Source organism: Leopardus geoffroyi, chromosome X (genome assembly GCF_018350155.1).
Source record: "Leopardus geoffroyi isolate Oge1 chromosome X, O.geoffroyi_Oge1_pat1.0, whole genome shotgun sequence".
Taxonomy (NCBI): Eukaryota; Metazoa; Chordata; class Mammalia; order Carnivora; family Felidae; genus Leopardus; species Leopardus geoffroyi.
Window position 1 is genome coordinate 1,359,913 of NC_059343.1, and position 15,666 is coordinate 1,375,578.

A 15,666-nucleotide genomic window follows, 5' to 3' on the forward strand; every position below is an offset into this window, starting at 1 on the left:
AGCAAGTCTGCAGACACCCAGGCTCCACTCAACAACCGGGAGCCCTCCCCTCAGGTGGGTTTAGGTCCCAGCAGGATGCACGCTGTTTATAACCAGGCTGTTCTCGTGGGCTACTGATGGGAGGACAGCAGGATCGCAGAGAGGTTCTGCAGGAAAAAGCATGAGCGACGGTCCAGTCCCACGTTCCTTTTACAGGTGACAGAGGTGAGGACCCAAGGTCCAAGAGAGGAGGGGAGCCTGGTGTCCAAACGCGGGGGCACGCACACCCTTGTATTTACCCAGACAGGACGTCTCGCGGCGCTCAGGGTCACCAGCAAAAGGCAGACAGCAAGGTCTTTGTAAGCAGTCCTAACCTTTCATCCCAAAGCGAGATTGACGGGCAGTGCTTAACGTTTAAATCATAATAGACGAGGCCCCCAGACCCTCCTGATTTACACACACTTCCTGCCCAGAAATGGCTACGCAATGCTGCTTACGGAGAAAAAAACAGAAAGCAGGATATATATCCGTATATAATATATACACACATGAAATGTGTATGTTAAGTCGGGGCCCCCCAGGTGGCTCAGTTGGTTAAGCATCCCACTTCGGCTCAGGTCATGATCTCACAGTTCATGAGTTCAACCCCTGCATCAGGCTCTGTGCAAACAGCTTGGAGCCTGGAGCCTGATTCTGTGTTTCCACCTCTCTCTGCCCCTCCCCTGCTCTCACTCTGTCTGTCTCTCCTTCAAAAATAACCATGAAGAAACATTATTTAAGCTAAAATACAAAGGGGATTTTTTTTAAGTGAAAAAAAACAAAACAAAAACAAAAACAGAGCTCCCAAGGGTCACGGCCAATATGAAACGGGCTAGTAGGCACGTGGGTGGAATCAGAGGAAGAGAGAGAAGTATTTTAAGAAACGAAGAATGATTCCGAGCCTGTTTGGGATTCTCTGTGTCCCTCTCTCTCTGCCCCTCCCCCACTGGCTCTCAAAATAAATAAATTTAAAAGAAAGAAAGAAAGAAAGAAAGAAAGAAAGAAAGAAAGAAAGAAAGAAGAAAGAAAGAAAGAAAGAAAGAAATGGTGACTGAAAATTTCACACGGGAGAGAGGTCATAAGAATACCGACCTTGACTTAATTTCCTTCCTGGTGGCTTTGAGTGTTTCCGGAATGGACGTGAACATGAATTCCTTTTGTTCTGAAATCAATCATTTCCTGAGCGAGCACAGCATTAACGTAGCTTAATCACACGCGTCCTGCACACGCCCATCTCCTGGTGGGAAGGATCCCTGTGCAATATGGACGCCATTCCCATTCCAGACTTTGTCTCAAACATATGGCCCCGGGGGTGGTCTTTGGGTTGAGATCCCATCAGAACAGCGATCACCAGCCCGACAGGGAAACAGTAACGAAACAAATGCCCTGGTTCATAAAGACTCAAGGAGACGGGTTTACGGGGAAAACGCACCCCTGCTGTGTTGGGAGACAAGTTTCCAGGCTTCCACGGAAATACACAAACGAGTCTTCACACCCAACCGTGATTTTCGAGATACCAGAATCCCCAAAAGCGTGATAGGAGGTACCAGGTGCCTCAAGGTCGTGAGTGTTGTTTCCGGATATAAAGTTACGATGCAAAACTTAATTTTGCAAGACATCTTTTTTTTTTTTTTTTTTAAGTTTATTTACTTATTTCACGAGAGCGTGAGCCAGGGAGGGGCACAGAGGGGGAGACAGAGAGAATCCCAAGCAGGCTGTCGGTGCAGAGCCCGACATGAGGCTCGAACTCACGAGCCGGGAGATCGTGACCTGAACGGAAGTCGGACGCTGAATCCACTGAGCCACCCAGGCGCCCTTACGCTGCAAGACATGTTTAAAGGTCTCCTTCTGTTACTACCTCTGCCCTTTGTGCAAAGTATGTGTCCTTTGGAAAAATAACACCTTCTATTTTCCCAACTTCAAAGTTAAAGACACAGATCCTGAGCCGTAAAGCTTCCTGGGATTAAGCCAAATGAACACAAACGATAAAAACTTCAGGCTCCGTGTTCAAGGTGTGCAAATATAATTTACGGAAGTTGCTTATATGATGCATGTTAATAACAGGTGTGGGGGTGGGGGGAGTAAATCAAATCCTCAAACTCAGTTCCAGAGATAGATCTGAACCACCTGGGAAGATTAAAAATCATCTGCATCTATGCCGATCCTAAGACCCCCCCTTCCCACGGAGTTCCAAGAGCAATTTCCGCCTTGAGCTTCCTGGCAGCCAAAGAGAAAAGGGCAAACATGCCAGTGACGGCTCTCCTGCCACCTTTTCAATGGAAGGGTGTTAAATCAGCACCACACGTCAAAGGCTTCCTCGCATCTTCCATCGGGGGCATCTTTTGAAGACACAGAAGGAGTGACGGGAACAGTCTTCAAACAGAGGAACAGACAAGATTTTTGTCTCGCGGCACCGGGGGTGCGTGTGTGAGCCCCAGGAAGGCTGCACAGAATGAGGGCGACAGTGCAACACTGAGAGGCGGCCCCCTGATGCGTCCCTGCGACACACGACTGAGAGGGGGTCCCGGGGAGACTGAGCTCACTTCCACGGGCAGGGGGCAGGTGCGTGTCGCAGACAAGGACCAGCGAGCATCCTTGAGGCAGAAGGGACAGTGCAAAGCAGGTCCAGCAGGAGGGACTTCTGAGGGAGCATTTGGAAAACAAGATTTGAGGGCGGCTTAGCCCAACGGGCGGGAGAGACGGACCCCACTGACTCCACAGGCTGCACCCCTGGGCACGCACACCCTCCCCCAAGCCGCCCTCAGCAGCCGTCTCGACTGGCCACCTGCCAGCAGCTGCTCAGATTTACAGGCACTGACTGATACACGCTTACACGCCCGTGCATCAAAATGCAGGTGTCACACGTCCTGCTCACGCGTTTTTGTGCCGATGCCAGGAAGGGTTTGCCCGCTGACGATCTTTTACCCCAAGCCAAGCTCAAGGAGCCTTTTTCTTCTAGAAGAACAAAGGTCCTCATTGTGTTGAAATGAGGTTCCCCCCCACCGCCCCCGACCGTCACCAGAATGGGAATGAAAACAGGTGCCTTCTCACGGAGGCTGCCACACAAAGCCAAGGGAAAAAAAAAAAAAAAGGTTCATTTCAGGAAAAAAGGAATGTGAAGGGGAAAGCGAGGGGCAGATATTGCTACAATCACAGCAAGGAGGTTCTACCTGCAATCTCCCACACACGCAAAAGTCTGAACAAGCCAGCGAGGCCCAACCCAAAGGAGGAAATGAGGAGGCACGCCCCGTGCAAAGTGGGGGGAGGAGGTGCCCACAGAAAGGCACTGGATTTGAGGTCAAGGGACTCAGTTCCCCGAGTCCCCCCCGTGCCAAGGACGAGCCTAACGCCCTGGTTTCCAGCACAGATGCTGGCCGTGGGCCAACCCCCGCCGTGCCCAGAGAGCGGACTTCCAGAGCAAAAGGATAACACCACCACACCCAAGATGGTCCAGGAGTCAGGCTGTGAAATCCCCACGCCCTGACCTTAGAGCCCCCGATCCCTCTGGCTGAGCCCCAGACAATGATATCACAGGCATGAGCATCATGGCTTTCAGGATAGCTGATTTAGCTGGGCCGCGGTGCCCAGACATGGGCTCAAACAGCATTCTGGGTGTTTCTGTGAACCTGTTTGTTTGTTTGTTTGTTTTGGATAACATTAACACAGAAATCAGTAGAGTGTGAGAAAAGCAAATTTTCCTCCCTAATGTGGGTGGGCCTTTTCTAAGCAGTTAATGGCATTAATGTAACAGACTGACATTCCCTGAGCAAGACGGCATTCCCCCAGGAGATACTCTTCAGATTCAAACTGTAAATCTGCCCTGGGTTTCCAGCCTACTGGTCCACCCTGCAGATTTTGGATTTAGCTCCCTCCATCACTCCATGAGCCAATTCCTTAAGATGATAAGAAATACATATGTAGAGAGAGACAGATGATGGATGAATGGATGGATAGATAGATAGATAGATAGACACATTAGGTAAATACACACATGATGGATGGATGGATGGATGGATGGATGGATGGATGGATACATAGATACATACATGATAGATTGGATGGATGGATGGATGGACAGATAGATGATAGATAGATAGATAGATAGATAGATAGATAGATAGACACATTAGGTAGATACACACATATGATGGATGGATGGATGGATGGATACATAGATACATAGATGATAGACTGGATGGATGGATGGACAGATAGATGATAGATGGATAGATAGATAGATAGACAGATAGATAGACACATTAGGTAGATACATATGATGGATGGATGGATGGATGGATGGATGGATGGATGGATACATAGATACATACATGATAGACTGGATGGATGGATGGACAGATAGATGATAGATAGATAGATAGATAGATAGATAGATAGACAGATAAATTTGATGCATGGATAAATAGATGATAGATAGATAGATAGATAGATAGATAGATAGATAGATAGACAGATTTGATGGATGGATGGATAGATAGATAGATAGATAGATTTGATGGATATATAGATAGATGATAGATAGATGATAGATAGATAGATAGATAGATAGATAGATAGATTTGATGGATATATAGATAGATGATAGATAGATAGATGATAGATAGATAGATAGATAGATAGATAGATAGATGATAGATAGATAGATAGATTTGGTGCATGGATAAATAGATGATAGATAGATAGATAGATAGATTAGATAGATAGACTTGATGGATATATAGATAGATGATAGATGATAGATAGATAGATAGATTAGATAGATAGATTTGATGGATATATAGATAGATGTAAGATAGATAGATAGATAGATAGATAGATAGATAGATAGATAGACAGAATTGATAGGTAGGTAGGTAGATACATAGGTACATAGATAATGGATGGATGGACAGATGGATGGATGTTTAAATACGTATATGTAGGGGCGCCTGGGTGGCTCAGTCGGTTGAGCGTCTTGACTTCAGCTCAGGTCATGATCTCACGGTCCGTGAGCGTGAGCCCCGCGTCGGGCTCTGTGCTGACCGCTCAGAGCCTGGATCCTGCTTCGGATTCTGTGTCTCCCTCTCTCTCTGACCTCCCCCATTCATGCTCTGTCTCTCTCTGTCTCAAAAATAAATAAACGTTAAAAAAAAATTTTTTTTAAATAAATAAATACATATATGTATTGAATTTCAGAAACACGACCAATTTCAGCATAAGTATATCCCGCGCAATATTCTGCGGACTGGCCGACTGCATTCACACATCGCACACATATCTCTTTAGCAGACGGCGGTCCAGCCACATCCTTGCTATTGTGTCCAGAGCACACGGTCTCATCTTGGGCAACGTAGACAAGGTCAGAGCTCTCCTCAACCTTCAAGTTCTGGCCCCACGGAGCTTCACTACCGCCTACGGGAGTGTGCCTCAGGTGTTGCATTCTCCTGTAAACAGTGAGCAGCCAGTCCACACCAAGCAGACTTTGCTCAGAAATCTACTCCCCGAAACGTGCAAGTCCCCCACGGGTAAGGTCTACCTTCCGCCCAACACTAGCACACAACTCAGCCAAGGCCTCTGTCACTCGATTGCAAGGACCACCTCGTCTCCACAGTGTCCGAGAACCTGTTCCCAGTTCTTGTCTGAGACCTCACCAGACGCACCTGCCACGTTCCCAAGCTCACCTTCATTCTGTATAAGATGATGCCTGTCTGTCTACGTCTAGGGCAACAGAAGGTCTCCCCAAAGATGTCCCACTGACCTGGGGCTTCAACAACACACATCTGTTGTCTCCCAGTCCTGGAGGCTGGGAGTCTGAGATCTAGGTGGGGCCAAGCCTGGGAGGCTGAGATCCAGGCAGGACTGAAGCGGGGAGTCTGAGGTCCAGGTGGGGTTGAGTCTGGGGGTCTGAGGTCCAGGCAGGGCTGAGGCTGGGAGTCTGAGATCCAGGCAGGGCTGAGGCCGGGAGTCTGAGATCCAGGCAGGGCTGAGGCCGGGAGTCTGAGATCCAGGCAGGGCTGAGGCTAGAAGTCTGAGATCCAGGCGGGGCTGAGGCTAGAAGTCTGAGATCCAGGCGGGGCTGAATATGGGGGTCTGAGGTCCAGGCAGGGCTGGGTTTGGGAGTCTGAGATCCAGGAGGGGTGAGGCTGGGACTCTGAGATCCAGGCAGGATGGAGGCTGGGGGTCTGAGGTCCAGGAGAGGTGAGGCTGGGGGTCTGAGGTCCAGGCAGGGTGGAGGCTGGGGGTTCTGAGGTCCAGGCAGGGGTGAGGCTGGGAGGCTGAGATCCAGGCAGGGACGAGGCTGGGGGTCTGAGGTCCAGGCAGGGTGGAGGCTGGGGGCCTGAGTTCCAGGAAGGGTGAGGTTGGGGTTCTGAGTTCCAGGCAGGGTGGAGGCTGGGGGTCTGAGGTCCAGGCAGGGTGGAGGCTGGGGGTCTGAGGTCCAGGAGAGGTGAGGTTTGGGGTGTGAGTTCCAGGCAGGGGTGAGGCTGGGGGTCTGAGGTCCAGGCAGGGTGGAGGCTGGGGGTCTGAGGTCCAGGAGTGGTGAGGCTGGGAGGCTGAGATCCAGGCAGGGTGAAGGCTGGGGGTCTGAGGTCCAGTAGAGGTGAGGCTGGGGGTCCGAGGTCCAGGTAGGGCTGAGGCTGGGGGTGAGTTCCAGGCAGGGTGGAGGCTGGGGGTCTGAGGTCCAGGCAGGGTGGAGGCTGGGGGTCTGAGGTCCAGTAGAGGTGAGGCTGGGGGTCCAAGGTCCAGGCAGGGCTGAGGCTGGGGGTCTGAGGTCCAGGCAGGGGTGAGGCTGGGAGGCTGAGATCCAGGCAGGGCTGAGGCTGGGGGTCTGAGGTCCAGGAGGGGGGCGGCTGGGGGTCTGAGGTCCAGGCAGGGTGGAGGCTGGGGTCTGAGGTCCAGGAGGGGTGCGGCTAGAGGTCTGAGGTCCAGGCAGGGTGGAGGCTGGGGGTCTGAGGTCCAGGCAGGGCCCAGGCTGGGAGTCAGAGATACAGGCAGGGTGGAGGCTGGGGGTCTGAGGTCCAGGTAGGGCTGAGGCTGGGGGTGAGTTCCAGGCAGGGTGGAGGCTGGGGGTCTGAGGTCCAGGCAGGGTGGAGGCTGGTGGTCTGAGGTCCAGGCAGGGTGGAGGCTGGGGTCTGAGGTCCAGGCAGGGTGGAGGCTGGGGTCTGAGGTCCAGGCAGGGTGGAGGCTTGGGGTTTGAGGTCCAGGAGGGCTGAGGCTGGAGGTCTGAGGTCCAGGCAGGGGCGAGGCTGGGGGTTCTGAGGTCCAGGCAGGGCTGAACCTGGGGGTCTGTGGTCCAGGCAGGGCGGAGGCTGGGGGTCTGAGGTCCAGGCAGGGTGGAGGCTGGGGGTTCTGAGGTCCAGGCAGGGGTGAGACTGGGAGGCTGAGATCCAGGCAGGGGCGAGGCTGGGGGTCTGAGGTCCAGGCAGGGTGGAGGCTGGGGGCCTGAGTTCCAGGAGGGGTGAGGTTGGGGTTCTGAGTTCCAGGCAGGGTGGAGGCTGGGGGTCTGAGGTCCAGGCAGGGTGGAGGCTGGGGGTCTGAGGTCCAGGAGAGGTGAGGTTTGGGGTGTGAGTTCCAGGCAGGGGTGAGGCTGGGGGTCTGAGGTCCAGGCAGGGTGGAGGCTGGGGGTCTGAGGTCCAGGAGTGGTGAGGCTGGGAGGCTGAGATCCAGGCAGGGTGGAGGCTGGGGGTCTGAGGTCCAGTAGAGGTGAGGCTGGGGGTCCGAGGTCCAGGTAGGGCTGAGGCTGGGGGTGAGTTCCAGGCAGGGTGGAGGCTGGGGGTCTGAGGTCCAGGCAGGGTGGAGGCTGGGGGTCTGAGGTCCAGTAGAGGTGAGGCTGGGGGTCCAAGGTCCAGGCAGGGCTGAGGCTGGGGGTCTGAGGTCCAGGCAGGGGTGAGGCTGGGAGGCTGAGATCCAGGCAGGGCTGAGGCTGGGGGTCTGAGGTCCAGGAGGGGGGCGGCTGGGGGTCTGAGGTCCAGGCAGGGTGGAGGCTGGGGTCTGAGGTCCAGGAGGGGTGCGGCTAGAGGTCTGAGGTCCAGGCAGGGTGGAGGCTGGGGGTCTGAGGTCCAGGCAGGGCCCAGGCTGGGAGTCAGAGATACAGGCAGGGTGGAGGCTGGGGGTCTGAGGTCCAGGTAGGGCTGAGGCTGGGGGTGAGTTCCAGGCAGGGTGGAGGCTGGGGGTCTGAGGTCCAGGCAGGGTGGAGGCTGGTGGTCTGAGGTCCAGGCAGGGTGGAGGCTGGGGTCTGAGGTCCAGGCAGGGTGGAGGCTGGGGTCTGAGGTCCAGGCAGGGTGGAGGCTTGGGGTTTGAGGTCCAGGAGGGCTGAGGCTGGAGGTCTGAGGTCCAGGCAGGGGCGAGGCTGGGGGTTCTGAGGTCCAGGCAGGGCTGAACCTGGGGGTCTGTGGTCCAGGCAGGGCGGAGGCTGGGGGTCTGAGGTCCAGGAGGGGGGCGGCTGGGGGTCTGAGGTCCAGGCAGGGTGGAGGCTGGGGTCTGAGGTCCAGGAGGGGTGCGGCTGGAGGTCTGAGGTCCAGGCAGGGTGGAGGCTGGGGGTCTGAGGTCCAGGCAGGGCCCAGGCTGGGAGTCAGAGATACAGGCAGGGTGGAGGCTGGGGGTCTGAGGTCCAGGTAGGGCTGAGGCTGGGGGTGAGTTCCAGGCAGGGTGGAGGCTGGGGTCTGAGGTCCAGGCAGGGTGGAGGCTTGGGGTTTGAGGTCCAGGAGGGCTGAGGCTGGAGGTCTGAGGTCCAGGCAGGGGCGAGGCTGGGGGTTCTGAGGTCCAGGCAGGGCTGAACCTGGGGGTCTGTGGTCCAGGCAGGGCTGAGGCTGGGGGTCTGAAGTCCAGGCAGGGCTGTGGCTGGGGGTCTGAGGTCCAGGCAGGGCGGAGGCTGGGGGTCTGAGGTCCAGGCCCCACCGAGGCTGGTTTGTCCCGAGGCCTCTCCTCTGGGAGTACAGATCCCGTCTTCCCCCTGGGTCCCCAGGTGGTCGTCCCTCCCTACGTGTCTGTGTCCTGATCTCCTCTCCCCTAAGGACCACATCCCTAGTGACCGCATCGTACCTGACCATCTGCAGAGACCCCACTTCCAAAGACGACCCCCTGGCAGGTACCGGGGGCTAAGACCTCAGGGTGTCTCTGGTGGTGTGGGGGGGAGCCCAATTAAAACCCTCGTGACCGGTGTGCACGCGTGCACAGGTCCGTGCGGGACACGCGTCCGTCCCGGGACGCGGCAGCCTGGCTGGAGGGGCCCCCCTGGGAGCGTGGCTGAGCCGGGCACCCTTCCCGCCCCGTTTCCTCCCCGACGGTGCTCGGGTCGACCCCACGCGCCTTGGGTCCTTTCCTGAAAAGCCGGTGCAAAGAGACAAAGGATGAATCCCCACACAGCAGCTCGTGTCCGGCGGGTAGCAGAGGGAGCGTGGCGCAGCCTGCGCTGTACCCGGGTCGCGGCCACGCAGCCGTCCCCGGGACCTTGGGTGAGGCCGCCGGCGGGGGGCAGCACTCACACCCGCCGCTTTCCTCCGGAAACCAAAACCGCGGGGCTTAGCGGCTCCGGGTTAAGCACACAACACGCACGAGAAGAAGAAAAGTAACCAATCCCTCCCACGCCCGTGAGCTTGGCGAGGGCGTCACGTTCGCAGGCACCGCGAGAGGCAGGTCCCGTGCACCTCGCGGGCAGAGACCCGTGGGGCCCTCTTCTTTGTCTGGAACCTGAACGTGGGGGGTCGACCTCGTGCCGGCAAGCGCCAGCGGCTGGGGAAGACGTCACATGATAGCTGTGCGCACACCCGGGTGTGCAGAAGTCCTGCAGGGAAAAGCGGGGTCACGGCGACCGCGTCCAGAAACCGTTTAATTCTGTGGCACCGGAAGGGTCTCGGGAATGAAGGGAACGTGCTTTTGTGCGCAAAGACGTCTCGCAAAAGAACGTGAACATCGGGGCGCCTGGGGGGGGCTCAGTCAGTTGGGCACTTGATTTCGGCTCAGGTTATGATCTCGCGGTGACTGGGTTCGAGCCTCGTGGTAACAGCACAGAGTCTGCTTGGGATTCTCTCTCTGTGTCTGTGCTCCTCCCCTGCTCACCCTCTCTCTCTCCCTCTCTCTCTGTCTCCAAATAAATCCATTCGCTAACTAATTAGCTAACTAAATATTTCTCTCTCTCTCTCCAAATAAATCAGTTCACTAAGTAACTAGTCTGGCCCTTATATTCCTGGGACCCCGCGTCTCTTACGCAGGAAGTATGTACTCACTAGGGTTCTCCCGAGAACAGACCAGCAGACACCGGCGGAGACGAGGAGAGAGAGACAGAGACAGAGAGAGAGATTTGACGTAAGGAATTGGTTCGTGCCAATTGTATGCATTTGAGGGTGTCTGTCTCCATTCTGCAGGGCCGGTCAGGAGGCTGAGACCCAGGGACAAGCTAAGGCTGCGGCCGAGTCCAAAGGCTGCCTGGAGACAGAATTCATTCTCCCTCTGGGGAGCTCAGTGTCCTTTCTTGTGAGGCCTTCAACTGATCGGACGAGGCCCACCCACAGTATAGAGGGTCGTCTGCTGATTGCAATGTTCACCTCCTCGAGAAATATCTTCCTAGCAACGTGCAAACTGGTGTTTGACCACATGCCCGCACTGCACGGCGCAGCCAAGAGGACGCATAAAATTGACCATCAGAAAATATACGCCGTGTTGTACAACAGGCGCCCACGGCCACCGCCTGGAAGATCGGACCCAGGTAAGGGAGTGAGCTCCTTCATGTGAGAAGCCACTGCCCCGAGTGAGGACCACAAGGGATCAGAGCGGCAATCCCAAGAAATATGCCAGTACGAACCCAAGGCCCACAGGGCTCTGCACACATTCTCTTCGTATGGCTGGTTCCCTGGAAAAGCAGGGTGAACGTACGGGTGGAAGAAACAAGAAGTCAGCAACCGACATGGCAGGGACTTGGGCAGCGGACGGCCAGCGGGGCCAAGGGGCCGTGGATAAGGCACCCAGATGACCCAAGTGCCGGGGGACATCTCGTCTTGTGACTGGAGGAAGCTGCATCCTTGTGTGGTCCTAACCCATCTGTCCTGATTTATTTCACAAGGGACCAAACTGTCCTTGGGCAGGTGGATGGATGCATACACCAGGGCCCACGCAGGCAAGGGAATATTATTCAGTGTGAAATAGAAATGAGCTCTCCAGCCATGACAAGACATGAAATTACCTTCAATGCGCATTACTAAGTGGAAAAAAACCAAAAGTCTGAAAAGGCTTCATCCTGTGTGATTCCAGCTCTAAGACATTCTGGAAAAGGCAAAGCCATGGGGACAGAAGAAAGATGGGCTGCCGGCAGGGGCTGGGGAGGGAGGGATGAGAAGGGCAAGCACAAACAATGTTTAGGGCCGTGCCGTGGGTCTGTACATCGCTCTCATGATGGACACGCATCACCGTACGTGTGTGCAAATCCACAGTCCGTACAACACCGGGCGTAAAGTCTCACGTAAATTCAACTATGCAGGGAAACCGGGGACATTTCTGTATTTTCCCCTCAACTTTGCTGTGTGTGCACCTAAAACTGCTCTAAAAAATAAAATAAAATCTGTTAATTAAAAAAAAAAAGAAAAAAGAAAAGAAAAGAAAGGAAAAGAAACACAAGGCTATGCTAGATGTGGTGTTCAGGAAGAGCCAACCGCCAAGGAAATATCTGTCGCGGGAGGAACAATAAGTAGAAGAAAATATGCTCCCTGTGCAAGACACAGAGGGCGCGTCCTGGGCATGTGCTGGGTATTTCTTTTTAAATTTTTTTTTTTTCCAACGTTTATTTATTTTTGGGACAGAGAGAGACAGAGCATGAACGGGGGAGGGGCAGAGAGAGAGGGAGACACAGAATCGGAAACAGGCTCCAGGCTCTGAGCCGTCAGCCCAGAGCCCGACGCGGGGCTCGAACTCACGGACCGCGAGATTGTGACCTGGCTGAAGTCGGACGCTTAACCGACTGCGCCACCCAGGCGCCCCTGTGCTGGGTATTTCTAAGTAGCACTGCTTTTGCAAGTGGATATAAGCTCCTCCCCTCCCATGGGCTGGGAGCAAACCCTGCGCAATGTGGTTGAAGGGGAGAGTCGATTGGGCATGAAAATCGGGGCGTCTGGCCCAGCTGAATTCACTCAAGTGCTCTCGTCAACCAGCCCGTGTGATGGTGAATCATACATGCCAACTTGACTGTGTTGAGGGAAGCTCAGAGAGCTGGGGAAGCATTCATTCCTCCTGGGAGTGTCTGTGAGGGTGTTTCTGGAAGGGATCAACATTTGATTTGGAGGATTGGGTCAAACCGAGGGTTTTCTGCAGTCTGGGTGGGCCTGGTCTAATCAGTTAACGGCAGGAGTGGCACCAAACACGTGGAGGGAGGGATAATGTCTGTCTCTGCTGGAGGTGACTCATCCATCTCCTCCTGCCCTTGGACATCGGTGTCCCTGGTTCTCAGACCTTCAGACTCAGAATGAATCACACGGCAGCCAGATCATGACACTTCATGGTCTCCTAAGTGCATGTGTCAATCCCTCATAAAAAAATAAATAGATCCAGATTCAGATGCGTGGCTGTGTGGTGGTCAGAGTTCTCCTGAACAACAAAACCAACAGGACAGCTCTATATAGCATATAGGAGATACATGGATGGATGGATGAATGGATGCAGGAGAGGCATGAGTGGATTGAGGGATGAATATAGGGGAAGGATGGATGGATGGACGGATGGACAGATAGATGGATGGATGCACAGATGGATAAATGGATGCAGGGGAGGGATGAATGGAAGGATGGATGGGTGGGTGGATGGATGGATAGATAGCTGGCTGGCTGGCTGGATGGATAGGTGGATGGATGGAGGGATGAACATAGGGGAATGATGGATGGAGGGATGGATGGAGGGAGGGAGGGAAGGGATGGATGGAGGGATGAATATAGGGCTGGCTGGCTGGCTGACTGGATGGATGGATGGATGGATGGATGGACGCATAGATGGATGGATGGATGGATGGATGGATGGATGGATGGATGGAGGGATGAATATAGGGGAATGATGGATGGAGGGATGGATGGAGGGAGGGAGGGAAGGGATGGATGGAGGATGAATATAGGGCTGGCTGGCTGGCTGGATGGATGGATGGATGGACGCATAGATGGATGGATGGATGGATGGATGGAGGGATGAATATAGGGGAATGATGGATGGAGGGATGGATGGAGGGAGGGAAGGAAGGGATGGATGGATGGAGGATGAATATAGGGCTGGCTGGCTGGATGGATGGATGGACAGATGGACGGATGGATGGATGGATGTACAAATGGATGCAGGGGAGGGATGAATGGAAGGATGGATGGGTGGGTGATGGCTGGCTGGCTGGCTGGATGGCTGGATGGATGGATAGGTGGATACATGGAGGGGAGGGATGCATGGATGGAGAGATGAATATAGGGGATGGATGGATGGATGGATGGATGGATGGATGGATAGATGGATAGACAAATGGACAGTTGATAGATGAATGGATGGGTGGATGAATGGAGGGGAGGGATGGATGGATGGAGGGATGAATATAGGGGATGGATGGATGCATCATGGATGGACGGATGAATGGATGGTTGAATGGGTGGGTGGGTGGTTGGATGGATGGATGGACGGACGGACAGATGGATGGATGGATAGACAGATGGATGGATGAATGGATGCAGGGGAGGGATGAATGGAAGGATGGATGGGTGGGTGATGGACGGATGGATACACTGAGAGGCAAATAATACATACATAATAGGGAATTGATAGGCAGGTAGAATATGCAATAGACTATAGACATAAACAGCTATAAATAGGATATCTATAAACACAGAATGCATCGCATGCAGACACAGACTCACAAAGCTTACTACGTACATAACAAATTAACATGGACGTAATTACGGTGACGTTGCCATCTGCCCGTAAAGAGCAGCGCCCATGTCCCCAACGTTGTGCATGAGACATCGTCCTTCCTGCCTGCTGTAGTCACCAGGTCCTTTCTGGGAAAACCCAGCCATGAGCTTCTTAGGAAAAACGTCCCCCCACCCCAAACCTCTGAGATGAAACGCACTTCAGAGACAGGTGCAGAGGCCACAGGGCTCCATCATCCTAACCGAAAACGCGACGGCCCACATCCCCAAGGAAGCTGCTCCTGAGGAATGTGCCCCCCCCCCCATCTGCTGTCGGTCCCCTGCGAAATGCACGCCTTGTCTCCTGTCACCGGGAGAATGCAGCATGTCTGGGACAATGGAGAAGCCACTGGATGCAGGAGGTGGGACGGACCTTGTCTGTGGCCGGAGGTCTGAGAGCTGAGCGGAGAGTCTGAGAATGTGCCCAGAGAAAGGAATGTGGACAGCATGAACAGAGGGGCCGCACGGAGACCCCCAGCCTTGCAGAAACAGCCTACAGGGCCCTGACATGCACCAGCACCCAAAGAACCCAGGGACGAGGAAGGCTGGAAGTCACTGGTCCAGGAGGGACCCTGGGTCTGTGTGTCTGGCAAGCAGGGAATGTCTACACGGCGGCTGCAGGCTGTGTCTTGGGAACCGAGTTCTGGGCACAGGATTGTCTCCAACGGCCGAGGTGCCTGTGTGCTAAGAGCATGGGGCCGGTGTGCATCCCTCGGGACCCAGCAGAGGACAGAAGGCTTCACCAGGACTGTTGCAGCAGCCCAAGGAAACATGACCTCCCACCTGCACGGACAGAGAAAGGAAGCCACCAATGGTCAGAAAAACGTGGCCAAGGGGGCCACCCTGGCGAAGCTGAGTGAGGCCACAAGCCGCAGCCCTGAGCTCTGAAATGTCACAAGAACAGCTCGGCCACATTGCAGGGCCTCACTTCACAGACACCGGGAGGGGCTACCTTGAGGATCAGGTGCGCAACGGCATGAGGGAACCCAAGAATGACCTGGCCAGGAAGACACAGAGACACTGCAGACCCAGACGAATGGATGGATGGATGGATGGATGGATGGATGGATGGATGGATGGCTGGCTGGCTGGCTGGCTGGCTGGCTGGCTGGCTGGCTGGCTGGCTGGATACATGCCTGCATGGGTGGATGGATGGATGGATGGATGGATGGATGGATGGATGGATGGATACATGGCTGGCTGGCTGGCTGGCTGGCTGGCTGGATACATGCCTGCATGGGTGGATGGATGGATGGATGGATGGATGGATGGATGGATGGATGGATACATGGCTGGCTGGCTGGCTGGCTGGCTGGCTGGATACATGCCTGCATGGGTGGATGGATGGATGGACACACTTGGACCTGACCACAGATAAGCAGTCTTGCACATCATCACCACACAGGGAAGAAAAGCTTCCCTGTGCCTTGACCCCAGCAGAGGATGCACAGGTGGTGAGCTCTGGGGGCCCAGCATCGAGGACGAGCCCACTGCAGCCCTCGGGCAAAGGGTGGGCAGCCCATTCCTTGTTAGACCCCTGTCCCTGCCCAGCACGAGCGCAGTAAAGATGGTGTCTGTGTTCCTACGTGGCTGTTACGTTTGCAAGCAGTACTAACCCAGTCAGAAGGGCCAGACTGTTTCACACAAGAGACGCACAATGGATGGGAGACTTGCGCACACCATCTGTGCACACAGGGTCACAGGTGCACAGGGTTCACTCTGGCTCCTTTTCTCA

The 15,666-nt window shown here is 54.8% G+C and overlaps 1 protein-coding gene across 11 annotated transcripts in view; it reads right to left on the reverse strand.

Annotated features, from left to right (window-relative positions):
• Positions 1-15,666, reverse strand: part of DHRSX (dehydrogenase/reductase X-linked) — a 227,781-nt gene that overhangs the window by 201,779 nt on the left and 10,336 nt on the right. The gene's annotated exons all lie outside the window — the stretch shown is intronic.